We start from the raw sequence: 8,264 nt of genomic DNA on the forward strand, positions 1-8,264 counted from the left end.
GCCCTTCAATTAATCCCACATGTATTTATTGGCCAGGTTGGCATTATAAACCTTAACTATCTCAATAGGAAACCCTGTCCTTTTATTAAATTATCATACCCCCTTTGCCTAATTCATTAGAGATTACAATATATTGATTTTTACATATAGAATGTTGAACATAATTTATAAATGTCTTTAATAGTCTTTTGCAAAAGAGAGAGAGAGAGACTTTGTGCATCTTTTATTTGCCTGGGGAAAGTCTGTCTACAGCAATAAGAAAGGCAGAATGAACATGACAGAAAAAAATAAAAAGAAGAAATAGAGAAGGCATGGAGACAATTTACAAATCTAGTTATCCTAGCTGTACCTCTTGCTTTCTTGAATACATGAACCAGTGAATTCCATTTTTATCAGTAATCCAACTGAAGAAATGTCTGTCAATTACAGGCCACAGTACCATGCCTAATACATCAACTCATTGTTCCTTATTGGATGAAATTTGTTTTAGACAAACTACTGCCTATTGGAAAATATTTTGAGGAAATCACATCTGAACCCCTCTATCTACTAGAAAGGAGGAGAATCCAACTCCCTAGCTACCTAAAGACAATTGCAGTGAATCAGAGGTCAGACAGCCTTCCCCTTTCAACTTCCTTTACCTTATTCTGATGCCAACCATGTCACTCTCATATGTCATGCTATCTCATTGCTGGTTTCAATAATTCATTGCAATAGTCACATGTAACTCACAGACAATATTTATGAATACAGGTTATAATAAGAATATTAACATGCTACCACAAATTTGGATCAGAAAATGTAAAGATAGTCTTTTAGTATGAAGCAATGCCCCTTCTCTGTCTAACATCAGGTCTCATGTTCTGTCTTTATTTGTTCCATAGAATGAGAAATCTGCCTTCTGTTACATGAGGAATGTGTCATCAATTCCATGTCTGTGACAAGAAAACAATAAGTTGAATACTGTAAATTATTTTCAAGCTGCTACTCTCAAATTTTTATGAATGTATGTATGACCTTGTAAAACATATTTTCTAGGTCTTTGAAAAGGTGAAAATGAGTAACAGTTATAGACTGACATTGGTCAACATTGTCACAATTCCCTATACAATAGGTTTCAGTATACTTATTCTAATACTAAAAAGTCTTCTCCACATTAGCAAAATCAAAATAGACTGAAGTTATAGTTTAATTCAAGTAAACATTTTCTTCTAAAGTTTTTCCTACTTCTGTATCCATTATCCTCTGTCATTATTTTATATCTCTAAAGTACAAGAAATTGTTCATGAATTTTATTCTGCTTAAATCAGTGGCAATGTCAATGAATGCAGAAGTGAATAGATAAAATGTTACATTATTTGGGTACAATTTACTGGACTATACTAATTCTGCATTTAATCTCCCCCAAAATCAACATAATCTTTCTTCAATTAGGTATCAGTGCTTCTAATTTGAATTTATGGTTTATGTTAGGCTCATTTCTCTAGAGATACAAAGTCAATGATGCTTATAAGTATATAAAGAGAATAAGTTTATATCAACAAAAATGGCTCACTCAATAGTAGGAGTGGGTAAGTCCAGTCCAGTTCAAGTACCTGAGTCAGATGTTAAGCTGGAGGATTCTTCTGTCTCATGTACCTGCAGGCGATGATGAAAGAGGAAGCAGGACGATGATCCAGGAAGACCACACAGTCTGTTGAATAAAAATCAAATGAATCCAAGATTGGCAAGCTGTTATTGGTTCCTGGAATTGGAAACTAATATGACAGGAAGTCTGAAAACCCAATAAGCTAACCTCTGAAGAGTGTTTTTCGAATTGCAAGGAAGTGACCTGATCACCACAAGGGTGGCTCCTCATCGAGGAGCCTGTGTTGTTAAATTTCATCATGCAGTTGATTACATTATGCAAGATCACATGATGGGGTACTTCTGCCAAATTGCTGAGAACCTTGGCCTAATCCAGTTGGCAAAACCTATCACATTGATGTGTGTGTGTGTGTGTGTGTGGGGGGGGTTCTCTTTCTTTCTTACTTGAGAATTTGGTCTTCTGACAGTTGAAACTCAAGTTACTTATATGTAGTGTATTTTAAAAATTTAAGTGAAACTAATCTAAAGTGACATTGAAGATTAATGAGAAAATTGTTTTCCTTTTACTTCTCAAGTCTTATAGACATTCTTAAATGTTGTATGAGCCCCCAATACAATGATTTTAAAAAGAAGAGTTGATACCAAGAGTTCAAATAGAAAGTAAAGGTGTAGAAAATGATATAAAAATTTTTCCTTTCCTCTGAATCCATTATTCATAGCCTTTATTTTCTATCTCCAAATAATAAATTGAAATCATCATTTATTTCATTCTACTTAAATCAGTGATCAATGTCCATAGAAGCAGCAGTCCACAAATCAAATGATGCATTACAAAGGACCACTTTAAAGTTTTTAAAAAAAAGAATGGTGTGTTAGTCTGGGTAGACTTGAGAAACAAATTCATATACACATTCAAATGTGTGTAAGAAAGGGCTTTATATACAATAGCAGTTGAATATTGAGAAAACATCCTCACTCAGTCCAGATCAAGTCCATAAGTCTGATATTAGCTCATATGTCTGATACCAATCTATAAAGTCCTCTCCAGACTCACATGCAATGACACCAAATGATGGAAGATCACAGGCCACTGGATGGGCAGTCTTGTGGATCCAGTGGCGTTGTAAGCATCTCAGTGCTGGCAGAGGTCTCCACATGGTTCCTTCAGCTCCCAAACTCTGGCTGCCTCAGGATAGCTTCATGTGGCTTCTCCTCAGAATTGTCTCACAGGGAGTGAGCCTTGTCAGTAGAGAGTCTCCAAGGGAGTGAAGAGAGAGAGTGTCTGTCTGCCACCTCTAAGGAGGCATTCCGGAGTTCCCAGAATCCTCATATAAGGCCATGCCACACAGAGGCCTACTTGGCTATCACCTGATTGATAGACTAGACTCCACCCCTTCATTCTTCACCCTTTCAAATTGACAAACAATTATATAACTACCACAGACCACGCATTGTCAATTTGACACTTTCACATAACTTTTTAGGCATATGTAATTTTCAAACAAAGAATCATAAAATCATTCTTCTCAATATAATGTAGCTTCTCAGATTATTTGCTCAGCATTAAGATTGCAATGGGATGGTGAAATGCTATACCACTGACACACACCTTTCCTGATCTTAAGCCGTGCAGCATTTCCTTGTTCTCTTTGAATGATTGCTTCTTGGTCCATGTATAAGTTTTACATGAGCAATTAGTGTTCTAAAATTTTCATTCAGTATTATCCATAGGTTTTTTTTATAATTCACAAATTGATTGCCTTTGCATAGTTAGAAAACGTAAGTAAGGTGCCCTGGTAATATAGGGGTTATGCACTCGGCTGAAGTTAGCAGTTCAAAGCCCCCAGCTGCTCCATTGGGGAAAGACCAGACTTTCTGCTCCCATGAAGATTTACAGTCTTGGAAACTCACAGGGGACAGTTCCACTCTCATCAGCTGGATGGCAGTGAATGAATGTAGGTGTGTAGATATTATACTACCACAGACAGCATTGCATTTCAAAATAAATTTTGAGATCTTCTTAGAAAAATAAAGCTAACAGATTTTTGAAATATAGATGGCAAGACATTGGCTTACATTTTGGATATATCATCAAATATGACCAATCAAAAGGAAAAATGACATTGTGGTTTGTAAATAAGGGTCAACAAAAATAAGGGAAATCCTCAGTGAGGTGGATTCGACTAGACCCAAATCATGAAGATAGCATGCAACGTGCCATCGTTTTCCATATCAGACAACCACAGCTCAAGAGTTAATGGGACAATAGCTAACAATAACAAAATAACATCTTCCCACCTTTCATGGGTTATTGTGCCACTCACATATGCCTTTATTATCTTTGAATGCTGAGCAATGCTTTCTGGAACTAAGCTACTAAAAAACAGAGTTAACTTTCTAAGGAAGCACAATATTTATGCACCTTTTATTGCCTTCCAATGCCCTACAGCAACACAAGTTCCACACGTACATCTGTAAGTCTGAGGCTTTCAGAGGGAGATATGCTCTTTCTCAAAACAATTTAAGAATGTTGCTCAAGTTAAAAGGGGGCTTATCTCTAAAACACGTTTTTCCCTCCTTCCAAAGTAATTCTTCACTTGCTTGATCAAAGCAGACATGCCAAAGTGGATATCATTTTGATGGAATGTGATTTGAATGGTTTTTAAACTACAACAGACCTTCAACTTATTTTCTCCCATTAGTATCAATAGCTCAAAGAAGTTCCACAATTTCAAAATATAATTAATTTTGGATTATAAGTTACCTAAGTATTGCCTTAAGTTCTGTTCCCAAGTAAGATGGAGTAAGCATATTTTGCCTTATTTTTCCCAGTGAGTACAATTAAAAGGCATGGACAGAAAACAGAGTGTAGATACCTGAGGTGCCTGAAAAGCAAACAGAAACAAGCAAAACCCAAAAGAACATGATGATCTACTTGTTAAGTCAGTGGTGAATTGGTTTTATTGTTCTTGTTTTTCCCCCCACTTATGGATCTCTCTCACCCTGCAATCAAAAACCTGAAAGGGAACATTGTGCTACAAACAGAGAACTTCAAGAGAAGCCTTCGACCTCTCACTCATGACACAGGAAAACCAAGAAAACCCATGGCCATGAAATAGATTCTGACTCATAATTGATCTGACAGAGGGTTCTCAAGGCTCTGCATCTTTATGGGGTAGGTAGCCTCATATTTTTTTTTCTTGAGAAGTGACTGGTGGGTTTGAACCACAAACCCTAGCAGCCATGCCCAAGTCCAACAGCACCACCAGGAAAGGGAATCCCTAATGGTCTCAAAGAGTACATACATTTCTTCAAATATTTCTTGTCTTCTTCTACGCTCAGTCCCATAAAACCCAGAGCAGGAATGACAGGAACCCCAAAGTGCAAAATTTGTAATTTAAGAGTACTGCCTCTCTGTTTGTGTAGCTGGGGACCCACGATGGTAAAATCAAATTTCAAGCATTTTTTCTTCTCTCTGTCTCCTCCCCACTTGTTCCTGAAGGCAAGCTCATTAGGCAGCGTGCCAAGTCTCTGCCTTAAGGATGGAGAAGGAAAGTCACGGAGAACTGGGAAGTACTGAGGAAACTGACAACAGCAAAGGGCTCAAGGAAAGCACCTAGTACAGTTGTTTATAAATTCCAGGTCTTTCACCAGCTGTGTATCTGTGGATCTGTTCATAATTAGCAAAGCAAAGCTTCTGAGAAATGAATTAGTAGGTAATTCACTACCAAAGTCCTAAAGTTGCACATAATCTAGAAAGATGAAAAAAGCATTGCAAAGGAGTCAAATGGTAAGCTGACATAGTAACACAGACCATACAAGATCAGTTCAATTGTGCAGTGAGCGCAGGTTGATTAACTCCTAAAGTGCAAATGTGAATGATGAACAACATACAGTCACATTAAATAATATTAAAAGTGGCCAGATACAATGCAAAATTAATTGGCAGATGAATCAAGAAAACCTTAATTTATATGAGAAATGATGTTAGAGAGGTCACAGTCAATGTGATGCAGATATTGGAATAAAGGACTGTTTGTGTAAGCAATATTGAATGCTCTAAAAACAAATTTTTAAATAGAAAGTATCAGCAAAGATGTAAAACATACTGAGAAAACAAAGAAACAGAATTAAAAATGCAATAATTAATCAAAAATTAATATAATCAACTCAATAATAAACTGGAAATGAGCGGGAAAGGGCAGTAAATGTGAATTAGATTAATAGAAACTATAAATATCAACAATAAAGAAAAAGAAAAATATTTTAATGATTAAACTCAAAGGTTTTAACATTTGTGTCATTAGACTAAAAGAAGAGAGAAAATGTAGAACCAACAAAAGTATTTGAAGAAATAATAAGCGAAAACATAAAAAGTGCATAAAAGGTCTAACGTAGCTAAGATAAATGGAAAAGTGATGAAATAAAACAGCTACACAGAAAATGTCAAGACCCAGTTCAAAAGACTAAGTAAAAAATTACAATGAAATATGCAAGACCTAGATAGAGTTATAAAACAAAAAAGGAAGAACATATCTGAAACTGAAAGAACAAGAAAAAAAGTCATATCTAGAGTTGCAATATTGAAAAAGTCCATGATAAATAGATTGAATGACGCAGAAAACATCACAATAAAATTGAATGAATACAGAGTCACTGTATTTACCAAAAAGAACTAGTAGACATCCAACAATTTCAAGAAGTAACATATGAGCAAGAACCAATGGTAATGAAGCAAAAAGTTCAATCTGCATTTAAGGCATTACCCAAAAACAAGGCTCCAGGAATTGATGGAATACCAATGGAAATATTTCAACTTGCTAATAAATCAGACCTTTGTTTATGCCAAGAAATTAGAACAATTTACTTGATCAACTGATTAGAAGAAATACATATTTTTACTCATTCCAGAGAAAAGTGACCCAACAGAAAGCACGTCATAGAATAATATCATCGATATCACCTACAAGTAAAATTTTGCTGAAGACTATTCAACAATTGTTACAACAGCACATTGACAGGGAGCTACAAAAAAAAAATCAGGCTGAAGAGGATGTTGAACAAGGGATCATTGCTGGTCAAATGAATCTTCGTTGACAGAGGAGAATATCAAAAAGGTATGGACTGACCATGGCAACTATATAGACCATAACAAATATGAATAGCTTTGAGAAGACTGAAGGACCAGAACATTTCACTGTGCTCATGCAGAGCCTGTGCATAGATCTAAGGGATACTTGTGAGAACAGAACAAGGGAATCCTGAATGATTTAAAATCAAGATAAGTTCGCCTCACCCCATACTTACGCAGTCTGTATGCTGAGCAAATTATCACAGACAGGATTATTTGAAGAAGAATGCAGCATCAGGATTGGAAGAAAGCTGATTAATAACCTGAGATACGTAGATAACACAACCGTGCTAAATGAAAGTAAGGAGAAGTTGAAACACTTGTTGATGAAGATCAAGGACTGCACCCTTCAGTATGGATTACAACTCAATGTAAAGAAAACAAAATCCTCAAAACTGGACCAGTTGGTAACATCTTGATAAATAGAGAAAAGGCTGAAGTTACAAAGTTTTTGTCTTGCTTGTATCCACAATCAATTCTCAAGGAAGCAGCTGTCATGTGGTCAAACAATGCATTGCATTGAGTACATTTGCTGCACCAGACGTCCTTATTGTGTTTTAAAGCAAGGATGCTACATTGAGGACTAAGGTGCACCTGACCCAAGTCATTTTTCAGTTGCAATTTTCAGTTACTTGCTATGCATGTGAAAGTTGGACTTTGGAATAAGTTGAATAAGGAAGGCTGAAGCAGAATTGGTACATTTGGATTATGGTGCTGACAAAGAATATTGAAAGTACAAGGACTGCCGAAATAAAAAAACAAACCTGTCTTAGAATAAGTTCAGCCAGAATACTCCTTAGGAACCAGGATTGTGAGACTTTGTCTCAGAAGCTTTGGAGATGCTATGAGAAGAGGCAGTCTCTAGACTAGGACATCATGTTTGGTAAAGTAGAGGGGCAACAAAAGAGAGGAAGACTTTTGACAAGATGGATTGGCATCATGGCTACCACAATGGGTTCAAACATAGAAACAACAGTATGGCTAGTGCAAGACCAGGGGATACTTTTTTCTATTGTACTTAGAGTTGCTATGAGTTGGAACCAATTCCATAATATTAGACTAGAAGACCCCAAACAAACAGAAAACCTATATTGTTGAGAATGAGTGGGGTAAGAGCAGAGACCCCAAACCCATCTGTTTTGGATCAGAGAAGGGTCACAAGGAAGGGATGAGTCAACCAGGGCACAGTAAAGCACCAGTGAAAGACAATATTCCTCTGGTTCCTTGAGGCTTCCTCACTCCTTACTATCCTGACCCCAGTACTGCCTTTCCCTGTGGGTTAGACGGGAGCACGTGCACAGGTACAGATAAGAGATAAGAGCTCACGACAAACAGAATCCAGGAACAGGAATGGGAGTAGGGATACCAGAAAGGTAGAGGGACAGTGGGGAGAGGAGGGGACGAAGGGGAAACCGATCACAATGATCACTACGTAATGACACACACACATCCCTCCAAGGGGATGAACAACAGAAACTGTAGGGGAAGGGAGACAGTGGTCCATGTAAGATACGAAAATAATAATCTATAATCTATCAAAGGGTCA

The sequence above is a fragment of the Echinops telfairi genome, unplaced genomic scaffold (assembly GCF_000313985.2).
Source record: "Echinops telfairi isolate 266 unplaced genomic scaffold, ASM31398v2 ScPeMD7_18;HRSCAF=68, whole genome shotgun sequence".
Taxonomy (NCBI): Eukaryota; Metazoa; Chordata; class Mammalia; order Afrosoricida; family Tenrecidae; genus Echinops; species Echinops telfairi.